This window comes from Macaca nemestrina, chromosome 6 (genome assembly GCF_043159975.1).
Source record: "Macaca nemestrina isolate mMacNem1 chromosome 6, mMacNem.hap1, whole genome shotgun sequence".
Taxonomy (NCBI): Eukaryota; Metazoa; Chordata; class Mammalia; order Primates; family Cercopithecidae; genus Macaca; species Macaca nemestrina.
This window is the reverse complement of record NC_092130.1, coordinates 95,497,706-95,523,577: the sequence shown is the minus strand read 5'-3', so window position 1 is coordinate 95,523,577 and position 25,872 is coordinate 95,497,706. Positions and strand designations below refer to the sequence as shown.

At 35.0% G+C, this 25,872-nt stretch overlaps 1 protein-coding gene across 23 annotated transcripts in view; it reads right to left on the bottom strand.

The window, feature by feature from the left end:
* The window catches only part of LOC105475056 (single stranded DNA binding protein 2), a 331,890-nt gene that overhangs the window by 90,278 nt on the left and 215,740 nt on the right, over positions 1–25,872 (bottom strand). The gene's annotated exons all lie outside the window — the stretch shown is intronic.

Below are 25,872 nucleotides of genomic sequence, written 5' to 3'. Positions count from 1 at the left end.
AGATGGTGGGGTGGATTGTAGGAGTTGACAAAAATAATTCTCTTTTTTTAAGATTATGCTTTTATGTCATAAACAAGTATAATTAAATTTCCTGCCTATAGGTGGCAACACTCACATTATTCACTTTCTGATATACTGTAACTGGTAGCCAAAATATATACGGTGGTGAGGACAAAAAAGTAAATAAAGGATTGAATAGGAGAAAAAAATTAGATTTGGAGACAATAGTCTCATACAAATTATGAAAAAAATCAAATTGAAAAATTCAAAGTCTGCTTCACTTGCAAATTATTTCATGGAATCCTGGCATTTTATAAAATAGGAGTATGAAAAACTTTGGGTTAGACTCTTTGTAATAAAATCAACATTATAGATTTAATACTTACATAGGGAAGTTATACATACAACTGTTCTACAATCATAGATTTCTTCCCTCAACCTGATTAGACATATTACAAATACTAAAAACAGTCAAGAAGGGATCAGAAATATGCTGAAGATAGATCAGTTTGAATTGAACAGTTCTGCTATGAAGAGAAATCAAAGCAAAACTTGTATCTAGTGTATCTCTTGCACTATCTTCACCTATATTTCAGTGTATTCATTCATGCATTAATATTCCATTATAAGATGTAAAATCTCAGTATGTTTGTAGCACTCATTTCCCAGTATATAAATTGATAAAAAATACTAAATATGTTTATTTTATAGTACTGACAGTTGTTAAATAATTAAGGCCAATGATTTTAGTATTTCCTGAGGAAGTCTAGATTTAAATGTGATTATCTGAAATGTTGCTTACCTATGAATGTCAAAATTTTAAACTTCTGATAAGGCATATGAATATAAAAGAAGAAATAGTATTTCTTAGATTTTAAGATGAAACATGAGTCTATTATTCTAAGAAAAAACATGCAATTTCAATTAGTGCATATTAATGGAATACCTACCATTTGTCAGTTATTGCTCTATTGAGCTTTATATAGCAACACTCATGTTTTTAAAAAATGAGAAGTAAATTGCTTTTTTTCATTTTAACTAAACTTGTGTAAAATTTTAATACAACAATGTTAGGGTAAGAAGGAAAAAGTATCATCAAACACAACCTCTTTTAGTTTAAATAAATATGATTACAGCCAGATCTAGGAAGAAAGATTTGATCTGTATCTTTGTGGCTGAAATTACTGTCATGTAGAAACTGCTCTTCGTATGAAAAGCTAGACATAGCCTATCACTATTGTTATAATTAACTGCAGAATAGAAAATTGTTTTACAATAAAAAGACATATTAAAAAAGACAAATTTGGAAATCACACTCACCTGTACTTTCAAATGTATACTGTAACACTGAGTATGTGTACAAAGTGACAAAACACAATTTACTGAGTTACTAAAACTTTTTAGTGTAGTTCAGAGATATAATTTCTCCCTCAATTCCAGTTGCCTAAGAACTACATAAAATATGTTTTCTTCTCTATTCAAAGGAATAGGCATTTGTATTCATTTGTAGCTGACCTAAAATTCAACAGGTAATCGATGCTGGTAAAGAAACATGTAAAATTCACAGTTAAATATTTGACTGATTGCTTATTTATTTTTTTCTTTTTTGGCAGGCTACATTGTTTAAAGGTGTATCATATGCTAGGTTGGTAGGGTTTTCTTCCAAGTTCTTAATTATATATGTTTCCTGGGTTTTCTTCTTGCTATTATGTAAAAGCAAAATAAATCATTTGGATGAAGATTTAAGCAAGTTAAACCTTTAAAATGGCTTCTGAATTTTCATCTTATGCCTTTAAACATATTTAATAAATTCAATAAGAATACTGAATTTATTCTCTCTTCTTACATGCAGTCAAGGATTTTTAAGTTTTGTAATATAATAGTTAATGTAATAGGAAAAAGAATCTTTGCCCTCATAAAGTCAGCATTCTAGTGAGGGAAGAAAGACAATGAGTAAAACAAACCAAATATATTTATCCATGATCTAAGAAGAAAAAAGGATGGGGAATAGAGAATTCCCAGTAAAATAGGCAAGGATTGTAATTTTAAATAGGATAGTCAAGCAATCAACAAATCAAACAAATGAATGAATCCAGTTACAGTGACTACTAACTGATTTCCCTTCCTACATTTCAAGATGTACGACACTTTTACAGTTTGCACCTATTCCTTCACAGAGGCACAATAATTTTGTGGAAGTTCCTCTTTCTTAATATTCATACTTTAGGCACAACAATAGAAGTGTCTTGAAAACAAGGATTTTTATAGCTAGATGATTCATCGTATACAACATGATGAGTTATCCGATGTGATAGCAACTTCTAGCCTTGACCTAAGGACACAAAGTGAAGTGTGCTGAATGCCGGTAATTATCCAGTATACCCAGCACAAAGCACTAGTCCACAGCATTTTGGCCCAAACTTCACTTTTTGGACCACATTTTTTAGCTAAATTATCCATTCACTCCGCTGGGATTTATTGGCAAAAGATAATTCCCTCTTTACTGTATTATGCGGACTCAGCTTACGGTACCATTTGGTTGGTACACTTTGTTGATCATTAACATGTGCTGATAATAAACACTATAGAGGTACACTAAATGGTGCTCTCAGCATTGTAAAAGAGTATATTTCTCAAACTGCCTAAGTAGCTAATTTATATACAGTAGCAAATAAATAATGCATGCTTTGAAATTGTAAGGTAAATAAGAAGCTTTGGGAATTAGAAATTTATTTAGATGGGAGAAGTACCACAGTTCTTGGGTTACATTGCTGAAATTTCTGAGACTTCTCTCAAGTTTACTTCCAACTCATGAGTCAAATTTGTGCGTGATCCCCAGAAAGTTGTTGTTGGGCCTGAATCACAAAGCATGTATTATTACTCTAAGATGTTGTGACAAAATCACAAAAGGAGAGCAAACAGTTTAATTATAGTTAAGAACTACTAGAAAGCATTAGTTTCACTGAATTTATGTGAATTCCCATTGGAGTAGCATAGAAAATCCTTTACTATATAATACATCCATGACTACTTAGGATTGAGTTTTCATTATAGCTCTCTCTTAAAAGAGAAAAACATACAAATAATATGGATTTACAATATTTCCTCTAACTAAACTGAATATATAAGACTTCAGTGCAGATATAACAATATTATCATTAAAAGTGTTTTGTTCCTTCTAACAGATCAATTTGCATGCTTTTATCATGCACTGCCAGATAATGTATTTTCTAACTGCTCTTGAAGCATTTACTTAGCCATCTGTCCTAAATTTCAAGTTTGTTTTTTTTTTTTTGAGTGACAACTTTTTTATTGCTTTTTCATTTTCCCAAATCACAAATATAATTTTACTGACTTTTTATAAATCCAATATTTTAAATTTGGTGTTCTCAAATCAACTAAAGTATGGAACAATTATTTGTTTTCTTATTGTTTTCTCAAGGAAATATTAAAATGAACTTACAGTTATGAAAGTTCGTATCTTTCTTCATGTTTCTATGTAGTTACATTTTGTTCAGTTTGTGTGATCATCATCTTCTCTGGAACTTTTGGCACTTACATCATTCTACCCTCTAAGAAGGCATAGGTCAATATGTTTATGTTATTTATTTCATCATTTCCCATTTTCCTGTTTCTCTGAAATGCTATTATATGACTGATTTTTAAAAATATTTTATTCTAATTCCCTATTTTCTGAATTTCAAGAACAGAGAAATATACTCTTCTTTTATATTTTTCTCCTGTTAAATAAAAACTTGAAATAAAAGTTAAAAACCTTCTTATTTTAAATTTAGTTATTATCACTGTTGGTTTCTGATAGCGAAAAAAGTTGTATATACTCTGTATGAAAGTTTCAAAGCAACAGGCATTAAATACAAATTTGTTTAAAAATAAAATTAGGATGCAATTTATTACTAAACACAATTAGCATTTATCAAGATTCTACACATTGAATAACAATTTATTTACTAAGAATGCTAGAGAACTGTTTGCCTAATTATACAGTGAAGAATCAAGACAGTCTATATTTGGTAAAATAGGAAAAACAATTTTATGTGTATGAAAAGCATTTTAAGTACATGAAGATAATAATATAGTATTGTTCATATATATGAAGATAATATAGTATTATTCATATATATGAAGATAATATATTATTATTCATATATATGAAGATAATAGAGGAATTAAAATAGTGCTATGATTATTAGAAACTGGAAAGGGGATTAAAGGGAGGGGTGAGTAGGAAGAGATTGAGCAGTGGATTACAGATTTTCCTTATTTAGCCATCTGTACTGTTTTTAAGCTGCTATGGTATGAATGTGTCCCCTCCAAAATTCAGGTGTTGCCAGTGTGATAGTATTATGAGGCGGGCCCTTTAGGAGGTGAGTAGGTCTTGTGGGTTCCTCCCTTGTGAATGATATTAGGTGTCTTATAAAAGGGCTTGCTTGATGGAAGGAGTTCATTGTAGTTTTCCCTCTGCCACGTGAGGATGCTGCAAGAAAGCCCCCACCAGACCCAGATGCTGGTGCCTTAATCTTGGACTTCCCTGCCTCCAGAACTATGAGAAATAAGTTTATGTTCTTTATAAACTACCCAGTCTTGGGTATTCTGTTAGAGCAGCACAGAATGAACTAAGACATAAGCCATCGGTAGGTACTTTTTGAAAAACATTTGAAATAATGATAGTAGGTATCTTATGTTGGCAACTTTAGTGTAAAGCACAGTAAAATATTTTGGCTATTGGTTGAGGACATATTATTTATCATACTAAAAAATCATCATTTGCCTAGTACTATAAAAAACATTTTTCAAAGAAATCAGGAATAAGAAAAGATGCTTTTTGCGTTTTCATTTTTTGAGTAGTATTATTTAGTGTTTCTTTTGGGAAGCAGGAGATAAGTAATCATATATTGATAGTTTTCTTAAATCATCATTGTATTTCTGAGATAAGTCATGCTTGATCATCATGCATGATGCATTTAATAGGCTACTGAATTATATTTGGTAACATTTTATGTAGGAGTTTTATATCTCTATTCTCAATGAGACGGGTCTAGAATGTCCTTTGATGTATTATATTTTTCAAGCTTGAGCATCAGGATTATTCTACCTTTTCAAAAGGAATTGATGGCAAATTATTTTTTATAATGCTTTGAAGAAGTTTATATAACATGGTATTTATCTACTTATTGAAAGTTAAAAGACACAGCAGTAAAGCAGTACAACTGCCTAAGACAAAGGCAATTTTGGAAAGAATTATTATCTTTTTATATTTTCTACCTCTCTTTTCTTCAATTTGGTTCATTTACATTTTCTCAGAACACTTCATTTCATTGAAATATTTAGTTTTATCCATATATACACTACTTTTACATAATTTATAAAAGTCCTCTGTAGCAGGTGTGAGAGACACTGCTAAGTAGACCACAAAAGTATGTTTTTCCTTTCTTCTACCAGTCAGGCACATGGCATCCCAGCTGTATTACATTTCTCAGTCCCGTGTTTTCTCACCAAATACCAGGTTCTTACTGATGGAATATAAGCAGAAGAGACACATGTCACTTCTAGAACTTTGGTCGTAAGATCTTGTTTGTAATGCTCCCTCCTTTCCTTCTCCTCCTATTGTCTGGACACAAATGTTTCAGAGATCTAATTTCTGCCACGCAGACTAAAAAAAAAGGATGCCTTATACAATGGCAGAGCACCCGTTAGTTTCAATCTCTGGGTGACTTCGTGGAGCAGAGTCTGCCCACCTGCCCTGGACTGTCTTTCTGAATTGTAGGTCCCCAGAGATAATTATTTATTTCCTCCCTCCTAAACTGAATTAGCATTCTCATCATCTTTCCCAGGAATTGGTCTATTAATTTACTTTTTTTCTGTTTCATTAACATGTTTACTTCTCTGTAACAAATTATTTGCATTCTCCTGCCTTTTTAAGGTTTTATTATTTATTTTCAAACATCTTAATTAAATTAGTAGCTCCCCCCCCCCCCCTTTTTTTTTTTTGAGATGGAGTCTCACTCTGTTGCCCAGGCTGGAGTGCAGTGGTGCTGTCTTGGCTCACTGCAACCTCTGCCTCCCAGGTTCAAGTAATTCTCCTGTCTCAGCCTCCCAATTAGCTGGGACTACAGGCACCTGCCACCACACCAGCTATTTTTTGTATTTTTAGTAGAGACAGGGTTTCACCATGTTGGCCAGGCTGGTCTCGAACTCCTGACCTCAAGTGATCCACCCACCTTAGCATCCGAAAGTGCTGGGATTATAGGCGTGAGCCACCACGGTGCTCTATTTTGCCCTCTTTTTAAAATCCAAAGAAAATAAAACTACAAATTTGGCTCTGGATCTACCCTGGGTTGCATCTGCAAAGTTTGACATTGGTGTTCACAATTTTTTTCTTAAGCCATCTAATGATTATAATTTATTTGCCAAACAGTTATTGAATGCAACTAGCAATGGATATTACCGTAATTCAATGATTTACGAAAAAAATGAGAACACCTATATCAAGTTTGCAGATGTAATAAAAGATGCACTTTAATTCACAAATAGTTGGAGATTTTATTTTTTAATTTGTTTTTTTCTAGTTTTCCAGTTGTGGCCAGGTAAGACGTATTATGCAATTTTTGTATTTAGAAATGTATTGAACAATTTTTGTGGTCTAATCAATGATTGTTATAATTTCCCATGGCTACTTAGTAAATATCCTTATTCTCTGTCTACATTTTTATCTATTGGCTTAATATCTTCATATTGCCTCTAATTTTTGTCCCTTGCTCTTTCAAATATATATACAATGCCCACATTGTTGTCTGTCCATTTCTCCTTGTGTTTCTACCAATGTTTGCCTTACATATTTTAATTCTGTGTTCATTAGCACAATGTTTATCTTTACTGTGGATTCTATCCTTTATTAAAAGTCACTTTCTTTTTCATGTTTAGTAATCACTGCCTTGAATCTATTTTGTCCAAAATTGATATTGCAAGATCAGCTTTCCTTTTGTGTTTGCATAATAAATCATCTCCTATCCATTTATTTTTAAACTTTATGGCTATATTTTATTTAACTGTTTTACTTCTTAGTAGAAAAGTTTCTAAAATGCATCTAATGAGATGTCCTTTAAAATTAGAAAAAACTTTCTTTATCCTAAGCTTTAAAGGTATTAAAGTTAAGACAAACAATATTGTATGCCTTTCCCTATGAAAAACAAATAAGCTAGCTTATTATTCCTATTCTACATCTCCCTGTTCCACTTCCCAATCCTTATTATAAACATCTGGTGTTTTAGGCATACATTTTTGTTTTTATCATCTCTTCTTCATTAATAATTTTTAACTTTTACCTTCAGTTTTGTAACCATACTCTTAGCATCCAAAATAATAACTTCAATTTTATCTAATTTTTTAATAACATAACTTCACTATGCTTGAGTTTTAATTTTTATACATTTCTTAATGGGACAGAGAGTATATGGATGTTGTTTTCCAAATCCTTATATGCAAGCAAGTGTCGTTGACGACTCTCATCAACACTATAGTTAACTAGTGTTGTCTAGTCCTTAGTGGTACAGAGAAGTCTGATACCATCTTGATTTTCGTTCCTTGGGATATAATCTGTTTTTATCTTCTAAAGATTTGAAGGACATTTTCTTGATACTTTTAATTCTCAAATGTTTCAATTCTGTATCTAGGTATTGGTCTCTTTAAATTACTTGCCTGGAATAAGGTGAACCTTTCCAGTGTTCATACTTAGTTTCCTTTTTGTTGTAATGTTGGAAAGTTGGGGGAAAATCTTTTTAGTTAATAGGTGTAAAGCAAAGATCTGGTAAACCTCAGAAGGGTCATCTTTTGCAAATGTTATTAACAACTAGATAAACAGTTGCAATGTTATTGATGACTGGGGAAATATGCTTAAGAATCTTGCCAGAAGGATTTTTACAGGTTATTGGTATCATGTGAAACTAGTACACTTGTAGAAATCACATTACATATATATATATATATATAATGTGTGATAAAATATTAATAAATTTAACTAAGTGACCCTTCCCTTCCGATACTATCCAAATATAAATTCTGAACTATGAGAAAAACAGTATACATAAAATATGTTCTGTGATATATTTACAGTAAGAAATATTCAAAGTAACCCAAAAATTCAGCAGTAATATAATGCTTAAATTGCAGTACATCTAAATTATGGAACATGATTCAACCATTACAAATAATGGTTACAAATGGCATTATTTGAAAAATGTGGGAACCTGTTGGTGATACAACGCCGTGGGAAGCACACCAAATACAGAATTGAATGTAACATGATTTTAATTATGCAAATGATAAAAGGTAATATATAACAGAGTGAACATATAGTGTTAGCTTAGAGTAATGTAACTGAGTGATTTTTTTTGTTTGTTTGTTTGTTTTTTGGTTTTTTTTGTTTTTTTTTTAAATTAATTTATTATTATTATACTTTAAGTTGTAGGGTACATGTGCATAACGTGCAGGTTTGTTACATATGTATACTTGTGCCATGTTGGTGTGCTGCACCCATCAACTCATCATTTACATCAGGTATAACTCCCAATGCAATCCCTCCCCCCTCCCCCCTCCCCCATGATAGGCCCCTGTGTGTGATGTTCCCCTTCCTGAGTCCAAGTGATCTTATTGTTCAGTTCCCACCTATGAGTGAGAACATGCGGTGTTTGGTTTTCTGTTCTTGTGATAGTTTGCTAAGAATGATGGTTTCCAGCTGCATCCATGTCCCTAAAAAGGACGCAAACTCATCCTTTTTGATGGCTGCATAGTATTCCATGGTGTATATGTGCCACATTTTCTTAATCCAATCTGTCACTGATGGACATTTGGGTTGATTCCAAGTCTTTGCTATTGTGAAGAGTGCTGCAATAAACATACGTGTGCATGTGTCTTTATAGCAGCATAATTTATAATCCTTTGGGTATATACCCAGTAATGGGATGGCTGGGTCATATGGTACATCTAGTTCTAGATCCTTGAGGAATCGCCATACTGTTTTCCATAATGGTTGAACTAGTTTACAATCCCACCAACAGTATAAAAGTATTCCTATTTCTCCACATCCTCTCCAGCACCTGTTGTTTCCTGACTTTTTAATGATCGCCATTCTAACTGGTGTGAGATGGTATCTCAGTGTGGTTTTGATTTGCATTTCTCTGATGGCCAGTGATGATGAGCATTTTTTCATGTGTCTGTTGGCTGTATGAATGTCTTCTTTTGAGAAATGTCTGTTCATATCCTTTGCCCACTTTTTGATGGGGTTGTTTTTTTCTTGTAAATTTGTTTGAGTTCTTTGTAGGTTCTGGATATTAGCCCTTTGTCAGATGAGTAGATTGCAAACATTTTCTCCCATTCTGTAGGTTGCCTGTTCACTCTGATGGTAGTTTCTTTTGCTGTGCAGAAGCTCTTTAATTTAATGAGATCCCATTTGTCAATTTTGGCTTTTGCTGCCGTTGCTTTTGGTGTTTTAGACATGAAGTCTTTGCCCATGCCTATGTCCTGAATGGTACTACCTAGGTTTTCCTCTAGGATTTTTATGGTATTAGGTCTAACATTTAAGTCTCTAATCCATCTTGAATTAATTTTCGTATAAGGAGTAAGGAAAGGATCCAGTTTCAGCTTTCTACTTATGGCTAGCCAATTTTCCCAGCACCATTTATTAAATAGGGAATCCTTTCCCCATTTCTTGTTTCTCTCAGGTTTGTCAAAGATCAGATGGCTGTAGATGTGTGGTATTATTTCTGAGGACTCTGTTCTGTTCCATTGGTCTATATCTCTGTTTTGCTACCAGTACCATGCTGTTTTGGTTACTGTAGCCTTGTAGTATAGTTTGAAGTCAGGTAGCGTGATGCCTCCAGCTTTGTTCTTTTGACTTAGGATTGTCTTGGGGATGCGGGCTCTTTTTTGGTTCCATATGAACTTTAAAGCAGTTTTTTCCAATTCTGTGAAGAAACTCATTGGTAGCTTGATGGGGATGGCATTGAATCTATAAATTACCTTGGGCAGTATGGCCATTTTCACGATATTGATTCTTCCTATCCATGAGCATGGTATGTTCTTCCATTTGTTTGTGTCTTCTTTTATTTCACTGAGCAGTGGTTTGTAGTTCTCCTTGAAGAGGTCCTTTACATCCCTTGTAAGTTGGATTCCTAGGTATTTGATTCTCTTTGAAGCAATTGTGAATGGAAGTTCATTCATGATTTGGCTCTCTGTTTGTCTGTTACTGGTGTATAAGAATGCTTGTGATTTTTGCACATTAATTTTGTATCCTGAGACTTTGCTGAAGTTGCTTATCAGCTTAAGGAGATTTGGGGCTGAGACAATGGGGTTTTCTAAATATACAATCATGTCATCTGCAAACAGGGACAGTTTGACTTCTTCTTTTCCTAACTGAATACCCTTGATTTCTTTCTCTTGCCTAATTGCCCTAGCCAGAACTTCCAACACTATGTTGAATAGGAGTGGTGAGAGAGGGCATCCCTGTCTTGTGCCAGTTTTCAAAGGGAATTTTTCCAGTTTTTGCCCATTCAGTATGATATTGGCTGTGGGTTTGTCATAAATAGCTCTTATTATTTTGAGGTACGTTCCATCAATACCGAATTTATTGAGCGTTTTTAGCATGAAGGGCTGTTGAATTTTGTCAAAAGCCTTTTCTGCATCTATTGAGATAATCATGTGGTTCTTGTCTTTGGTTCTGTTTATATGCTGGATTATGTTTATTGATTTGCGAATGTTGAACCAGCCTTGCATCCCAGGGATGAAGCCCACTTGATCATGGTGGATAAGCTTTTTGATGTGTTGCTGAATCCGATTTGCCAGTATTTTATTGAGGATTTTTGCATCGATGTTCATCAGGGATATTGGTCTAAAATTCTCTTTTTTTGTTGTGTCTCTGCCAGGCTTTGGTATCAGGATGATGTTGGCCTCATCAAATGAGTTAGGGAGGATTCCCTCTTTTTCTATTGATTGGAATAGTTTCAGAAGGAATGGTACCAACTCCTCCTTGTACCTCTGGTAGAATTCAGCTGTGAATCCATCTGGTCCTGGACTTTTTTTGGTTGGTAGGCTATTAATTATTGCCTCAATTTCAGAGCCTGCTATTGGTCTATTCAGGGATTCAACTTCTTCCTGGTTTAGTCTTGGAAGAGTGTTAGTGTCCAGGAAATTATCCATTTCTTCTAGATTTTCCAGTTTATTTGCGTAGAGGTGTTTATAGTATTCTCTGATGGTAGTTTGTATTTCTGTGGGGTCGGTGGTGATATCCCCTTTATCATTTTTAATTGCGTCGATTTGATTCTTCTCTCTTTTCTTCTTTATTAGTCTTGCTAGTGGTCTGTCAATTTTGTTGATCTTTTCAAAAAACCAACTCCTGGATTCATTGATTTTTTGGAGAGTTTTTTGTGTCTCTATCTCCTTCAGTTCTGCTCTGATCTTAGTTATTTCTTGCCTTCTGCTAGCTTTCGAATGTGTTTGCTCTTGCTTCTCTAGTTCTTTTAATTGTGATGTTAGAGTGTCAATTTTAGATCTTTCCTGCTTTCTCTTGTGGGCATTTAGTGCTATAAATTTCCCTCTACACACTGCTTTAAATGTGTCCCAGAGATTCTGGTACGTTGTATCTTTGTTCTCATTGGTTTCAAAGAACATCTTTATTTCTGCCTTCATTTCGTTATGTACCCAGTAGTCATTCAGGAGCAGGTTGTTCAGTTTCCGTGTAGTTGAGCGGTTTTGATTGAGTTTCTTAGTCCTGAGTTCTAGTTTGATTGCACTGTGGTCTGAGAGACAGTTTGTTATAATTTCTGTTCTTGTACATTTGCTGAGGAGTGCTTTACTTCCAATTACGTGGTCGATTTTAGAGTAAGTACGATGTGGTGCTGAGAAGAATGTATATTCCTGTTGATTTGGGGTGGAGAGTTCTATAGATGTCTATTAGGTCTGCTTGCTGCAGAGATGAGTTCAATTCCTGGATATCCTTGTTAACTTTCTGTCTCGTTGATCTGTCTAATGTTGACAGTGGAGTGTTGAAGTCTCCCATTATTATTGTATGGGAGTCTAAGTCTCTTTGTAAGTCTCTAAGGACTTGCTTGATGAATCTGGGTGCTCCTGTATTGGGTGCATATATATTTAGGATAGTTAGCTCTTCCTGTTGAATTGATCCCTTTACCATTATGTAATGGCCTTCTTTGTCTCTTTTGATCTTTGATGGTTTAAAGTCTGTTTTATCAGAGACTAGTATTGCAACCCCCGCTTTTTTTTGTTCTCCATTTGCTTGGTAAATCTTCCTCCATCCCTTTATTTTGAGCCTATGTATGTCTCTGCATGTGAGATGGGTCTCCTGAATACAGCAGACTGATGGGTCTTGACTCTTTATCCAGTTTGCCAGTCTGTGTCTTTTAATTGGAGCATTTAGTCCATTTACATTTAAGGTTAAGATTGTTATGTGTGAACTTGATCCTGCCATTATGATATTAACTGGTTATTTTGCTCGTTAGTTGATGCAGTTTCTTCCTAGCCTCGATGGTCTTTACATTTTGGCATGTTTTTGCAATGGCTGGTACCTGTTGTTCCTTTCCATGTTTAGTGCTTCCTTCAGGGTCTCTTGTAAGACAGGCCTAGTGGTGACAAAATCTCTAAGCATTTGCTTATCTGTAAAGGATTTTATTTCTCCTTCACTTATGAAACTGAGTTTGGCTGGATATGAAATTCTGGGTTTAAAATTCTTTTCTTTAAGAATGTTGAATATTGGCCCCCACTCTCTTCTGGCTTGGAGAGTTTCTGCCGAGAGATCTGCTGTTAGTCTGATGGGCTTCCCTTTGTGGGTAACCCGACCTTTCTCTCTGGCTGCCCTTAAGATTTTTTCCTTCATTTCAACTTTGGTGAATCTGGCAATTATGTGTCTTGGAGTTGCTCTTCTCGAGGAGTATCTTTGTGGCGTTCTCTGTATTTCCTGGATTTGAATGTTGGCCTGCCCTACTAGGTTGGGGAAGTTCTCCTGGATGATATCCTGAAGAGTGTTTTCCAACTTGGTTCCATTTTCCCCCTCACTTTCAGGCACCCCAATCAGACGTAGATTTGGTCTTTTTACATAATCCCATACTTCTTGCAGGCTTTGTTCATTTCTTTTTCTTCTTTTTTCTTTTGGTTTCTCTTCTCGCTTCATTTCATTCATTTGATCCTCAATCGCAGATACTCTTTCTTCCAGTTGATCGAGTCGGTTACTGAAGCTTGTGCATTTGTCACGTATTTCTCGTGTCATGGTTTTCATCTCTTTCATTTCGTTTAGGACCTTCTCTGCATTAATTACTCTAGCCATCAATTCTTCCACTTTTTTTTCAAGATTTTTAGTTTCTTTGCGCTGGGTACGTAATTCCTCCTTTAGCTCTGAGAAATTTGATGGACTGAAGCCTTCTTCTCTCATCTCGTCAAAGTCATTCTCCGTCCAGCTTTGATCCGTTGCTGGCGATGAGCTGCGCTCCTTTGCCGGGGGAGATGCGCTCTTATTTTTTGAATTTCAAGCTTTTCTGCCCTGCTTTTTCCCCATCTTTGTGGTTTTATCTGCCTCTGGTCTTTGATGATGGTGATGTACTGATGGGGTTTTGGTGTAGGTGTCCTTCCTGTTTGATAGTTTTCCTTCTAACAGTCAGGACCCTCAGCTGTAGGTCTGTTGGAGATTGCTTGAGGTCCACTCCAGACCCTGTTTGCCTGGGTATCAGCAGCAGAGGCTGCAGAAGATAGAATATTTCTGAACAGCAAGTGTACCTGTCTGATTCTTGCTTTGGAAGCTTCCTCTCAAGGGTGTACTCCACCCTGTGAGGTGTGGGGTGTCAGACTGCCCCTAGTGGGGGATGTCTCCCAGTTAGGCTACTCAGGGGTCAGGGACCCACTTGAGCAGGGAGTCTGTCCCTTCTCAGATCTCAACCTCCGTGTTGGGAGATCCACTGCTCTCTTCAAAGCTGTCAGACAGAGTCGTTTGCGTCTGCAGAGGTTTCGGCTGTGTTTGTTATTGCCCTGTCCCCAGAGGTGGAGTCTACAGACGCAGGCAGGTTTCCTTGAGCTGCTGTGAGCTCCACCCACTTCGAGCTTCCCAGCAGCTTTGTTTTCCTACTTAAGCCTCAGCAATGGCGGGCGCCCCTCCCCCAGCCTCGCTGCTGCCTTGCCGGTAGATCACAGACTGCTGTACTAGCAATGAGGGAGGCTCCGTGGGTGTGGGACCCTCCCGGCCAGGTGTGGGATATGATCTCCTGGTGTGCCTGTTTGCTTAAAGCGCAGTATTGGGGTGGGAGTTACCCGATTTTCCAGGTGTTGTGTGTCTCAGTTCCCCTGGCTAGGAAAAGGGATTCCCTTCCCCCTTGCGCTTCCCAGGTAAGGCAATGCCTCTCCCTGCTTCAGCTCTCGCTGGTCGGGCTGCAGCAGCTGACCAGCACAGATCGTTCGGCACTCCCCAGTGAGATGAACCCAGTACCTCAGTTGAAAATGCAGAAATCACTGGTCTTCTGTGTCGCTCGCGCTGGGAGTTGGAGACTCCTGAGTGATTTTTTAAATACAATTTTAATAAACTTTCTGGAATGTCTTATTTCTAACACAAATGAAAATGATTGTTTACTCACACACACCCACAAACCCAGTTTTGTCAATATCTAGAAAATATGACCACATATTAACTTTACTTCAAATAAACCTAATCCCTAAAATTTAAGGTTAAATAAAATGCCAATATTTCTAAATTTAAAATAACTCATTTCAATAAAGTAAGATTTGAAGCATTTTAATTTTCGGACTATGAAGAACAAGTTTGTCTATTTTGTAAAGTTAGGTACTAGAAATAACCTAGAAATCATTTACATTCTTCCTGGGCATTTGTTTGCACAGGGACACAAGTTTATTTTTAGCACCACATACTCTACCCTGGGCCACCTCACTTAGTCACCCACTCACAGTCTGGAGAACCAGCATCATTGACTGTGCTACTTTTTTTGGTCTGTTTTTAAATCACAAAAATATTTTACATGTTATTTTCACAATGTATCCACAGAATAGTATTCAATCCCTTAGGCTTCCAAAAGAGCAAGAGAGACCCAGAAATAACATCAAAAACAAAATCAAATAAACAAACCCAAAATATTCCATGAAGAAGTAGATCCTGGGCATCTAAAAACATGTAAAGGGCCAAAGATTTCGTGACCTAAATATTATAGCTGATATTTGCCATGCAGAAGAAAAAAAGACTGCTCTGATTGGCTGGTGATTTCTACAAAATGCAAACTTTTCATATGGAAGCCATGAAGCATGGGAAGTCTGATAGATAACAGACGCAACCACTCTTGCCAAATAAATGTTTTAATGGCAAGAGAAAGGCAACAGGACTCTGATAAAAACAATTAAAATTTCATTAAAAGAATGAAAATACTTTAGGAGGTGGCCTTTGATTTTCAGTGTTAATTTTCAGAGTAAGCAGCCATGTTTTATGGTGCAGAACCTGGGCTTCTTGCATTCTGCATTCAGCTTAATCAGAAAAGGCAGGTAACAAGAAAGAGTGTAACATTAGTAATTTGTTTCGAGAAAAAAAAAAAATCTCTGGGTGATATATTCACATTTGTACATGCAACCCAAATAGTAGGTGCCTTCTATGTGCCTGAGGCTAAGACGTACTGATTCATTATCGCACAAAATTCAGAATTTAGTGTAATTACCTCTCAAAATGAGTTACTAAAAAAGTTAAATAGCATATAAAACTTTCTGTTGAAAAATGAAATATAATTGAGATATTTTCACATTCATGTTATATATTCAGCTCTCAAGAAGCACTTACTGTCTTCATATGAATTTCAGAGGTTGGGTAAATTTTTACTAGAGCAATAAATCAGCGTTATGGCCACATGATCAAACTCTAGGTCTATATGTGAGCTTTTCCATTAAACACTCCCTACCGCCCACACACAGACAAATAACATTTAGCCAAATACTTAATAAAATAACCTTAAAGAGCATTTCAAAATACCACAGTTTAAAGAGAAACACAAGGAAAAGGTGTTAGAAATATTAACATTGTCTCCACTTTCACAAGTTGTAAACCATTACATATTCTGGTCTTTCCCTACTTTCTCCTTTTTGACCTAAAAGATGGAAGCCTTTTTCTCTTTCCAATAAACAATTTGATTCATTGTAAAAATCCCAGGGCTTCTATTTGAGAGTCTAGGTACAGTTCTTACTATTCTTACTACCACCTAGTAAGATAAACTGGATAATTACAGTCATCCCTTAGGAAAATATTTTTTCCCCTCTGTGGCAGGCAGAATGGCCCCTCAAAGATATCCATGTCCTAATCCCCAGAGCCTGTGAATATGGGGCTTCTAAATCCCCTAAGCCTGTGAAGCTTAGGGCAGCCCCCACTGATTTCTATAACTACAAGAAACTGAATTTTGCCCACAATAAATAAATAAGCTTGAAAGAGAATTCTTCTCAGAGCCTCTAGGTAACAGGCTGGCATGCCCATACCTTGATTTCAACCATGTGAAACTTGGAGCAAAGAAATCAGCCCAGCAAACCCAGACTTCTGACCTACAAAACTGTGAGATAATAAACTCATTGTTTTAAGCTGCTAAATGTGTGGTAATCTGCTATGGCAGCAATTGAAAACTAATATTCTCCCACTCCTGTTCCTAAATGACTATTTCATTTTTTGGATAATATTTTTTCATGAGGCATCTAGAAACTAAGAAACTATGGATCCTAAAAGGTTACTGTACTTGGCCTATTGAAGAGTATGTACTTGCCAATTCTATCATTTTGATTACATCAACTCTCCTTCTGGTTAAAAATAATCTCAAGTTTTACGAAACTAAGTTTTGTGGTTCCCCTGGTCTCATGGTTCTTTTAGTGGCTTTGGATTGTGCCTTGCATGAATCAGTTTTTTCCCTTCCACAGTTAAGAGGAGGGAAGCACAGGGAGGGGAAGAAGAATGGTACATACTGCATCTTTTCTTTGGCTATTTTGCCAGCCAGGCCTCTAACTCTGCCTTCCTCTCATTCACAAAGGAATGACTCTTTAATTGTTGACAAGTTCCCACCAATTCCATCTAGACTGTAGCGAAGCCAGTTCCTATGGCAGGGAAAATATACATACAACTGAAACCATAATTTAGGATTCATCATTCATATCAACTTGCTGATGGTCTCTATTTTGACCTTGAACTCTAATTCAAAGTAATTAGGATCTAGCTTTAATCCTTGTTCCAAAAGAGGGTCCATTTCTTTCTTTTATTTGTTAGATTCCCTGAGTCGATTCCCATTCAACTAGATCTGAATGTCTCAGAGACTAGTGCTCACATTAAAAAAAAAAAAAAAAACTTTTAGGTACAGGGGTACATGTCCAAGTTTGTTATATAGATAATTTCATGTCACAGGGGTTTGTTGTACAAATTATTTCATCACTCAGGTACTAAGCCTAGTAGCCAGTAGTTATTTTTTCTGATCATCTCCCTCCTCCCACCCTCCACCCTCAAGGAGGCCCAGTGTCTGTTGTTCCCCTCTTTGTGTCCACATCTTTTAATCATTTAGTACCTACTTATAACTGAGAACATGTGGTATTCAGTTTTCTGCTCCTGCATTAGTTTGCTAAGGATAATGGTCTTCAGTAGAGCTAACATTCTTGAGAGTTCTTTCCTCATATTAATTCTAAGGGACCGTATCTGCCACTGGACTTCTATTTCCACTGCTGAGTCTGCACTACCTGCAGTTGGATTCCCTTGATATCAATAGTTAGTTCAACTGCCTAGATCACCACTCATTTTTTTTTATTGCCATCTACTCCTGGTGCATAGTTTTTCCTACCTGTAAAGCATTCCCACTGTTCATTTTATACCATCCTAATGGTGACTACTTACACATACCTCTGCCTATTACCTGTACCAGTCTATAAGCTCTCCAAGGCAGATCTACTTCTTGCCAATGTTCTGCTGTGGGACCTCTCTCATCTGCTTCCTCTGTCATCCTAGAATGGCCCGATCTTAGACTCCAAAGCACATTTGTTCTGACTGCATAAGCACAGCACTCCTATTTAAGAAGTTCTTTAAAACATCTTTGTCACAGAACAGATTACAATCATGGATGTACGGCTTTGCATCAATAGCATGAATCATTGTAATTTTTGTGTGTTGATTTTTCCAGGAAGAAGGTCATCATTACATACTCATCTTCTAAAAATATCATATCCCCTATACGTCAGTAAAAAGTTTACACAAAAAGGCACATCTCCTCTGAAAGAACTTAAAATTTCTGCTTAAGCATATTTAACAATTTGTTTTATTGTTTCACCTTTTTCTTCTGAAATTTATAGAAATTAAACCCATAAGAAGAAACTTAAAGTAAAAATATTCAGTTTTTTCCCCTTAACACTATTGTTAGCACAGATCTGAAACAGTATGCATCTAATATAACAGATTTCAAAAAGTTCTTAAAATTCATCTAGAACAAATTGTTAAATATTAGTATGTTTCACCAAAAATTTTAAGTTATTTCACTATATCATAGTATTTTACTATTTTAGGGTGATATGCCTTCACATACTGCAGCACATTCTTTTGGATATTCTCAAAATAATAAACCTTCATCCTGAAAGAGTTAGTTTATTTTTTTGGAAGCAGACAAAATTCATTTGGTATGGTGTTATGAAATACTGAGTAATAAGACTGGATAAAATATTTTGAAGTAAAAAATTTAAATATGACAGCTGTTCATATAAAATGGCTTTGAATTTAATTTCAAAAATCATAGCATTAAAAATTATATAATTAAGATGTTTTAGGTCTTTATATATTTTTAAATCAACCTTTTGAATTCATTATTTTCATTAATTAATGCAAGTTTTTTAATCCAACAAATATTTGCATCTACTATAGATGTGACATTGTGGTGAGCAGACCTTGTTCTTGTTCTTAGGAGCTTATAATCTTAGAGGTGGAAAAGACAATGACATATATATTTACCAGGGTGATAAAAATTAGAAAAGGGAAGAAGAAGGTGTCCTTTAGAGGGTTAAAGAAGGTTTCCTCTAAGTAACAAATATTCTTCAGGCTGAGACCTGAAGAACTGGTCATAAGGAGGCCAAAAAAACAAACAAACCTACAAACAAACAAACAAACAAAAAAATAGAAAGAAAAAGTAAGGCAACAGAATTAAAAGTATTACAAATTGAAAGAATTCAAAAGTAAAGAGCATAGGGTAGGGAGGGGAGTGACACAATACAAGATATATTAAGAAAAGTCAATGAAATCCCTAAATCACAGGGATTTCAAAGCATGACCTGAGATGATTTTATTATAGGATCAATATGAAGTTATCAAAAAGTTTTGAGAAAGTAAGGACATGATCATCAGATGTACAATTTTAAATAGATAACTCTGGTAGCTCTTTGAGAAAATGAAATAGACAAGAGATAAGGCAAGAGAAGATGCCTTCTGGAGTAGTACAGGTGAAAAGTGGAGGAACTTGGGCAGTAGTGGAGAAGAAATGCAGATGGACTCAAAATGTATTCAAAGTAAAAACTGCCAGGCTTTGATGAAGGCCAATCAAAAGGGGGTTAGGAAGCAGGATGTATCATGGATGGCTTCTGGATTTCTAGCATAAGCACTGCAGGCTTCTGGATTTCTAGCATAAGCACTGCAGTGGAGCAATGAAACACAGGTAACAGGATATGAATCAAGTTTGAGGGAAGGAGTGAAAGACAGGCATGGGAAAAGCATAAGTTCAATTTAGAATATGTAAAACATTCAGCAAGAATATTTACTAATAACTATTTTTAGAAGGTATTTCCAGAAAGGAAATTTCACACCCCCTAATTTGTTTAATAGCTTTATTGACTTTGTGTGGTAAATTAATGTGTTCTAATGAGAACACATGGACACAGGGAGGGGAACATGACACACTGGGGCCTGTCAGGGGGTGGGGGACAAGGGGGAAGGAGAACGTTAGGATAAATACCTAATACATGCAGGGCTTAAAAGCTAAATGATGGGTTGGCAGGTGCAGCAAACTACCATGGCACATGTATACCTCTGTAACAAACCTACGCGTTCTACATATGTATCCCAGAACATAAAGTAGGAAAAAAAATAAAAAATCATGTGTTCTAATTTAAGTCCCTCTTTTATATTTTTTTCTGTATTACAGAAAAAGCAATTGACCACCATCTTAGGTATGTAATTATAGCAGCACCATTAGTAAACTATGAATAAGAATGTATGGTTTCTGTAACTCTTGCATAAATTCTATTGTGGTACCTACCATATTATATCGAGATTTTGTTTTCAGTCCAAAAATAACACTAAAAGGACAGGCCCGCTTTCTTCCTTCGTATATGTAGTGCTTAGCAGTGCCTGACATGAGATCAGTAGAAGCTGGCTGAACTTAATATATTATGATGATATGTTTTGTTTCTGGCTAAAATAAATGGTATGTCATTTATAGAATTATTAAGAGTCTTAAATCTAAAGTAGCTTGTGCTATTTTATGTCAAGTAAGTGTATCAAGTTCTCAGAAGACAAAGTGACAGAAGTCAATGTAGTTGATACTTGCTTCACTATCTTCTAAACAGGCTTAGATAGTTTTAAAGGACATTAAACTAAAATAAATTACACAACCTTTATGTTAACATTCATGTTAAGTGATGAACATGAATCAATGGTGCTATTAAATATGAAATGTCAACTGTTTTTAGTATCATTTCATCTGAATAGTAATTTGACTACTGTAAGATGCCCACATAATTCATTTTCAAGATCAAGTTCTAATATATGGTTGCCAATCACATATACCCATTAAGTTAACATGGTTTTAAACACCATTTTGAAAATGGAGCCATAAAATAATAATTTCTTTCATTGTGAAACCGCTACCGATGAGTACTTAATTAGATAAGATTAGATACACTATTTAACAAAATAAAATTTAAGGCAAAAGGCATTAGTAGATACAAAGAAAGTCTTTACTCAATAATGAAAGGAACAATTTACAAGCAAGTTATAACAATCTTTAATCCATACAGCAATATAACTTCAAAATTCATCAAGTAAACCTGACAAAATTGCAAAAAGAAATGAACAAATCAATAATCACAGTGAGCGATTAGGAGACCTCCTAGAAACTGATTTATTAAATAGACTGAAAATCAGATTTTCTCACAATTAATAAGCTTCATTTAATGGACACTTACAAAGCCCCCTACTCACAAATTAAAAATACACATTCTTTTCAAGCACTCTTTTAACCCGAGACTTGGCAAGTGCCAAGTTGAGTGGAGTGGAATGTAAGATACTATTCCTAAGTTTTTGGTAGTACTGAAAAAGAAAGAAATTATTATTTAACACTGTAAGGTAATATGTAGAATCAAGTATAATATAGAGTAGTAAAAACATAGCTATGGGGTAAAATCAATCATATTATGGTCTTTCTGACTCCTTAAATTGCATTAATTGGAAAGTAAAAAGAAATATCTCTGAAGGAAATAACATTCTGGTTGGAGGCGAAGTTATAAGTTGTAGTACATTTCATTGCCTTGGTAAAAATATTATATATTCCTTATATGTTTATGAGAAACTTGCATATTTATGCCTAAGCAGAGACATTGCCACCTATCCTCCACACACTAACAGCTTGATGCAGCTCAGGTCAGTTAAGTTGGTAATGAGGGCAGGCTCAACCCTCTTCATATTACCCGGGAGACTAGTGCTCTACTGAAGGCATAGATAGGTCAGAACACACCTTATTATAAGCGGTGAAGAATTCACAGAAAGGGGAAAACAACCACACATTGGTTTAATTTCATGGAAGACAGTCTTGGTTAAGCCACATCTTGAAGAAAAGTTAAGTAATGGAAAGGAATAAAAACAGTTCAACTTAGAACAACACAGATATGCACAAAGGAAGCAATGATTTTGGAACTACAGAAGAAAGGAAACTGTTCTCTCCTTGGTAATTTGGGGAACGTAGAGTTGGACTCATGATATGAGCCCAATTACTGGGAATTCTTGAATACTATGACATATTTGATTCAATGAGTGATAGAGAATTATTACATCTTTCCAAGACATGAATCAACTCAATAACATGATGATAGTGATATTTCTCTGGCAGTAAAAAGAAGAGGAATAAGGGAAAATTGAAAGCAGAGAAACAAGCATTTAAAATGATGCAGACTGCCAGGTTAGGAAGAAAAGTAGACAGTAGAGATAGCGATACAGAGAAATGAAGGCAAATAGAAGAGAAGGTAAGATAAATGATCAAGCCAGGTTTCAGACAACATAGCATTATGCTTTTTAAAAAACAGAGGAAGAATAAGGGTACCGTGTGACACTGGTCAGTTACTGAAACTCTACAATGGTTCCTTCTTCAGATAATGTGTATATTAACAGCACCTGCCTTATAGAGTTTCTGGGGGATTAAATGAGTTAATATAGATAAAGCAATTAGAACAATGTCACCACAAAGTAAGGTATCAATAAATATTGGCTATTATTTTCATTACTTAGTTGAATTTGAGTTGATATACAATTAGAGGTATTTTAGAAACCAGTGAGAAACATACAACTGAAACATGGATGAAAAGACAAGGCTGGATAAATATCTTTGGTATTTTTGCCATCCTTGCCCACTGCCACTATCAAAATCAAGTTTTTTCATCATCTTATTGATGACTGTTACACAACCCTGTTTGTTTTTTTTCTCCTGTTTCTTCTCCCTCAGATCTATCTTTTAGGCTGCCAACAGTTATCTTTTCATAAGCATAAATGTATTCAAATCACTTCTTCAAGTGAAAACTTTAAAACAAATGAAGATACCTCACTTCCTATAGGAGAAAACACAAACTATTCAGAATAGTATAGTGTACATATTACAATCTTTTGAGTGTTCTTCTCTCCTTTGAGTCAATGAAGTTCTCAAGTGAAAGAGCTGTCCCTTATTACTCCTGGAATCTCTCGCACCTAAGTGCACAGTAGCTGTTATAGATGCATTCACTGAAAGCTGTATAAACATACAGAATCATAATTTTATGATGCCAAACACTTGCAAAAAGTAGGTTTTCCAAAGAGTTTTGTGGACATAAACCAAACAAGTGTAGAAGTCAAGAAAGAATATAATTTCAGGCTGCGCGTGGTAGCTCACGCCTGTAATTTGGCAATTTGGGAGGCCCAGGTGGGAGGACTGCTTGCATCCAGTTCAGCCTCAGAAACATAGTAAGACCCTATTTCTACAAAACAAAAACAAAACAAAACAAAACAAAAATTAGGTAGGCATGGTGGTGCATGCCTATAGTCCCAGCTACTAGGAAGGCTGAAGTGGGTGAATCACTTGAGCCCAGAAGGTCAAGACTGCAGTCAGTGAGCCAGGACTGCACCACTGCACTCTGCCTGAGTGGCAGAGTGAGACCCTGTCTGAAAAAAAAAAAAAAGAAAGAAGATAATTTCAACTGGAAGATTACAAATCTTGAATGATACACTGATCAAATTTTTTAGAGAGGAAAAGATAATGAATTTCAGTTAAAGTAAAAAAAAATTAATTGTGGGCTTATATACTAGACACTGGCAGAATATAAATAAATAAGACAAGATTATAGTCCTAAAGTAATTAATATAGAGCGGGAACTGTATACAAACTAATAAAAAGAGAGATTCACAAGAAGCCCATCCTGGAAGTTTTAAGAATGCTTCTTGGAAATTATTATTCTAGAGCTTAGTGTTTAAGGTAAGAATTAACCAGGCAAAAATGGAATGCTTATTGTGAGGCTTCAGTGTGGAAGCTAGATTACAATATGTGAAGAATAAAGTAGGTTCCAAGGACACAGAGGAAATGGCTATAGACCATTCATTTTAAAATGCTAGATAAGAAAGACAGTAAAGAAATCAAAAGGTAGTTAAAATGAACAAGACAGTAAAGTGGAGGTTTTGTCCAGATTTGGAAAGAGTGCAAGAGAAAGATAAATTAGGAGATGAGGGTCGCTAAGAAACATGAAATTCTGAGCATAGCGCAGGGGGTATGTTAGGAAAGGAAGAGGGCATCTCTTCTGAGACAGCAAGGAGGATGAGATTATCATCACCTATTGGAGAAGAAAGCAGAAATGAGTTGAGGAGAAAGCAGTGTATCATGCATCTCATTCCAAATGTTCTCAGTTTTCTCTGTCAAAAGAGAGATGAAGTTATCAGCTGTTATTGAGAAGAAATGGAATGGAGAGCATTTGGAAAGAAGATATTTGAAACAGATGCTATGAAAAGTTATCAATTGATGAGTAAAGAGCAGTACTGTCAAGGCATACACGGAGCCAAGTTTACGTTGGAAATGTACACCTAAAAGGAAAAAGTGTATTTGATGAAAAAATGTTCCGTAGGGTGGAGGAAGAAGTGATAATAAAAAGGCCAGATGTGAAAATTAATACTTTACATAGTATTATTTTATAAAGCAGTATTCATTAATTTTTGTTTTAAAACTACCATCTTCAAACTACAAAATTCAGTGACTGATTAATCAATTTATCTACACAGTCCACATCAGCCACAATTTTCTAAGTCTGAACTTTGTTTTCAAGGAAAATTATATTGCAGATATTTAAGTTCTAGAGCAATTGCTAAAAGTAATAAAGAAGTATACCTAACAGTAGAGAGAAAATGAAATAGTAAAAATTAATACTAAAAGGGACAAAGATTAGAGAATATAAATAAATGGAAAACAAAATGAAAGATAATTCAAAAATAAAGATTTTTAAAAAGTAAATATAAGTGGTCTAAACACTGCAATAAAAAGTATACATTCATAGTGGGTTACAAAACCAGATCCAACACATGCTGCTCTAAGAAACAACTTTACATATAAAGACAAATAAAAGTTAACGTTAATGGCATAGAAAAGAATATACCTGCAAATATTATCATAAGAAGCAGGGTACTTGTATAAATATCAGATAAATTAGACTTCAAGACAACAAATAACAGAAAAAAATAAAGACAGTTTTAGAATAATAAGAGAGTAAACAGATCAAAATGACAAAACAATATTAAATGTTTTATATCTAATAAGGTTTAAAGTGCATGAAACAAAGATTATCAGACTTGAAAAAAGAAATAGACAAGTTTGCAATTATAGGTAGAGATTTTAACATTTCTCTCTCAATAACTGATAGAAGTAGACATAAAATTATTAAGAATATAAAATACTAGAACCAATCTATACATCAACTAGATCTAGTTGAATTTACAAAATATTACACTCATAAATAGCAGAATACACATTCTTTCCATTGTGTATTCTTGAAGCATTCACTAAAATAGACCACATGCTGTGCTATAAAACAAGTCTCAATAAATTTTAAAAGACAATATACAAAGTATGTTATCTGACCATAATAAAATAAAACTAGTAATAAAAAACATAATGCACCTGAAAAATCTCCAATCATTTGGAATTAAAAAACACTCTTCTAAATAACATATAGGTAAAAGACAAAATTGCAAGGGAAATTTTTAAAAATTACAATGAGTAATAATGAAAATACATCAAAGTTTGTGGGGTAAAGCTAAATCCTGGCAGAGTATTACTCTGACAGTAAAATCAGAAAAGGAAATATAAGAAAAGAAAACACAGATCAACATCCCTCATAAATGTAGACACAAATATCTTTAACAAAATATGAATTTAGAATCCAACAACATATATTTAATAAGAAGGATAGCAGGTTCTGAAGGATAGCAGGAACTTACGTTCTTACGCCATGTAAGTACTTGGAAGTCACCACTCTGACCTAATAAAAAGTAAAAAGCTGAACAAACTGAAAACCCAATAACCCTGTCTTAGA